The sequence below is a fragment of the Theropithecus gelada genome, chromosome 4 (genome assembly GCF_003255815.1).
Source record: "Theropithecus gelada isolate Dixy chromosome 4, Tgel_1.0, whole genome shotgun sequence".
NCBI classification, from domain to species: Eukaryota; Metazoa; Chordata; class Mammalia; order Primates; family Cercopithecidae; genus Theropithecus; species Theropithecus gelada.
The window spans coordinates 75,487,943-75,490,862 of record NC_037671.1 but is presented as its reverse complement, the minus strand read 5'-3'; the positions used below and the strand labels follow the sequence as shown (position 1 = coordinate 75,490,862).

The 2,920-nt window shown below is 37.8% G+C and overlaps 1 pseudogene; it reads right to left on the bottom strand.

Annotated features, from left to right (window-relative positions):
- LOC112622607 overlaps nucleotides 1-648 on the bottom strand; it is a 1,860-nt pseudogene extending 1,212 nt beyond the window's left edge.
- Nucleotides 649-2,920: the final 2,272 nt, after the last annotated feature.

Sequence of the window (2,920 nt, the reverse complement as noted above, 5' to 3'; positions counted from 1 at the left end):
GCTCTGTCGCCCAGGCTGGAGTGCAGTGGCCGGATCTCAGCTCACTGCAAGCTCCGCCTCCCGGGTTTACGCCATTCTCCTGCCTCCGCCTCCCGAGTAGCTGGGACTACAGGCGCCCGCCACTTCACCCGGCTAGTTTTTTGTATTTTTTAGTAGAGACGGGGTTTCACCGTGTTAGCCAGGATGGTCTCGATCTCCTGACCTCGTGATCCCCCCGTCTCGGCCTCCCAAAGTGCTGGGATTACAGGCCTGAGCCACCGCGCCCGGCCCCTTCCATGTCCTGATTTCATCTTCACTCAATTCTTTTATTCATTTTCTGTGTCTACTATGTAGATTGTCTAAATGATTAGTAAGAGCACATTGTGTGGATATTGCGTTATCTCAAAGAACTACCCTGTAAATACAAGGTCTACAGATTACAGAGTTCTCAAATTGTTTGGCACATAATTGATAATGTTTATTTAGTTGATCAAGTGTTCTATCTTCTAAGTCTCTTCTCTGCTACAATTCTCCACCCACTCCTGGCATCTGGCCAACCCCCAAGAACCTGAAGAAGGCCAGGTAAGACTCCTTGCTCTTCCCCTTGCAGTTGGGGACAGTGCTGAAGTTCAACCTTGTCACTGCCTGCCTGCTGACCCAGACCCTCATCCCACATCCTCAGAGTATCCTACAGGCCTGTCTGGCTGGAGAGAGAAGCCTGGCTGGTGACAAAGGGAGGGGCAGGCTACACATGCTTTTCTGCTTTTAAATTCCAGTCTTTATTCAGGTAGGATATGTTTTCTCTCTAAGCTCACTGTTTTGAAATCATCAGTACCACCAATAACACGGCAAACACACCATGAGCACTGACAAATTGCTGACAAGAGGACTAAGAATTCTTCAGAACTGCAATTAATGATTACTAGTTGAACTCTATTTTCTATTTTCACATAGATTCAAATAAGTTTTCGGAAAAATTCATCATTATCCAAACCTCTCACTGTCCCATATCTAAAGGGAACCAAATAGATTCAGATATTCAGATATCACAACATCCTTTACCATGTAAACACAACTATCCAAACAAGTTATATAAATCCAGGAGCTGAGTAAATTCAAAGAACAAAGGTTACCTTGTATTAAATAAGACCTAGTATAAGAAAGTGATATGTATGGCATAGATTAGGTAAAGAGTATAGACTTTATGGATATAAAGAAGATCAATGGAAGATAGAGAACTAGGTAACAAAAGAAAAAAGACATTACATTTCCCTAACTATAGGCAAGAAGAGAAAAGCATCATATAGGTGAAATGTAATTTCCAAGAGCCATTCCTCATTCATCTTCTTGAAAAGTCTATGATATTTTTTCTCATATCACCTTATCAAGTATCTTTTCTGTATTGATTAAATATGGTTAAGAATATCCACTAGTTTCTTCGGCAGGTACTTTAACAGCTTCAGTCCTGCTTACGTGCATTCTAGCCATAGTTTGGATATATCACTGACCAAGAAAAATGAGTGGAGCTGCACAGATAAATTTGTGAAGCAAATTCTCTACAACCTCTTTCTTCTCCTCTGTCCCATTCTGTAACTCTCCATTCCAAATGCAAGCAAATTTCTAAATCTCCTTGTTAAACTGAGAAAGATTCAAATACATTTATACTTTGAAAAAACCCAAATTTCCTCTGTGTTAACTCTGCTTGTTCTATTTGTTTGTATTGTAAGCTTTCATCTCTAATTGTGAAATGCAAAGTTGTCTTCTGTTTAAGGATATCTGGCTTCAGCCTGCCAAGCAGCAATTGTTGCAGGATGCCTGAGCAACCTTCTAGGAAGGCTAATAGTTTGATTTTTCCTCTTCCCACTTCCCTCTCCAAATACTGGCATTTGCTTCCTTGGAGAATAGTAATCCTTGGCCTCCAGTTCACTTAAACTGCTAAACGAGGAAGGCTATATTTCACAAACATGTTTTCCCCCTTAACCACTCTACCAGTCCAAAAATAAGAGATAAAAAAATCCCATGTAGATCAATAATAATTTTACAAATTTGTTTTTTACTTCTTCGAAACCTGTCCTGGCTGTCATTCCAAATGAGTCTCTAATAGTGGAATTTCAAATGTACTAAATAGCAGGAATGTAAGTTTGGGACCTAGACTCTTAGATAGTAAACGAAACCCAACAAAACCCTAGCTATGGTGTTTTAAACTTAAAATTTGTTTGTGGTCTGGTTATATATGAAAGTCAGCTATTTCTTTGTTGTTTGTATGTTTGTTTAGGGGGTCATTTTGGTTTTCATTTTTTGACTTTTAATTAATTTTTAATTGACAAAGATTGTATGTATGGTGTACAATGTGATGTTTTGAGAGATATATATATAGTAAAATGGTTAAATCAAACTAATGAGCATATCTATCCGTTACTTTACATATTTACCATTTTTTTGTGGTGAGACCATTTAAATCTACTATCTTAGCAATTTTTAAGTATGCAATACATTGTTTTTAACCATAGTCACCATGTTTTACAATAGCTCTACTGAACTTTTTATTTTGTCTAACTGAAAATTTGTATCCTTTGAACATCTTCTCTATCCTACACTGCAGCCTCTAGTAACTACCATCATACATTCTACTTCTATAAATTTGACTTTTAAAAATTCCACATATAAATGAGATTATGCAGTACTTGTCTTTCTGTGACTGGATTATTTCACTTAGCACAATTTCCTCTAGTTTTATCCATGTTATTTCAAATGATAGAATTTCATTCATTTTTAAGGCTGCATATTATTCAATCTTAAAAATTTTGTATATTTCCCACATTTTCCTAATCCATCCATTCATCCATGACATTTAGGTCTTTCCCATGCCTTAGCTACTGTGAACAATGCTGCCATGCAAGTGGGAGTGCAGATACCTCTTCAGCACAATGATTTCATTTCC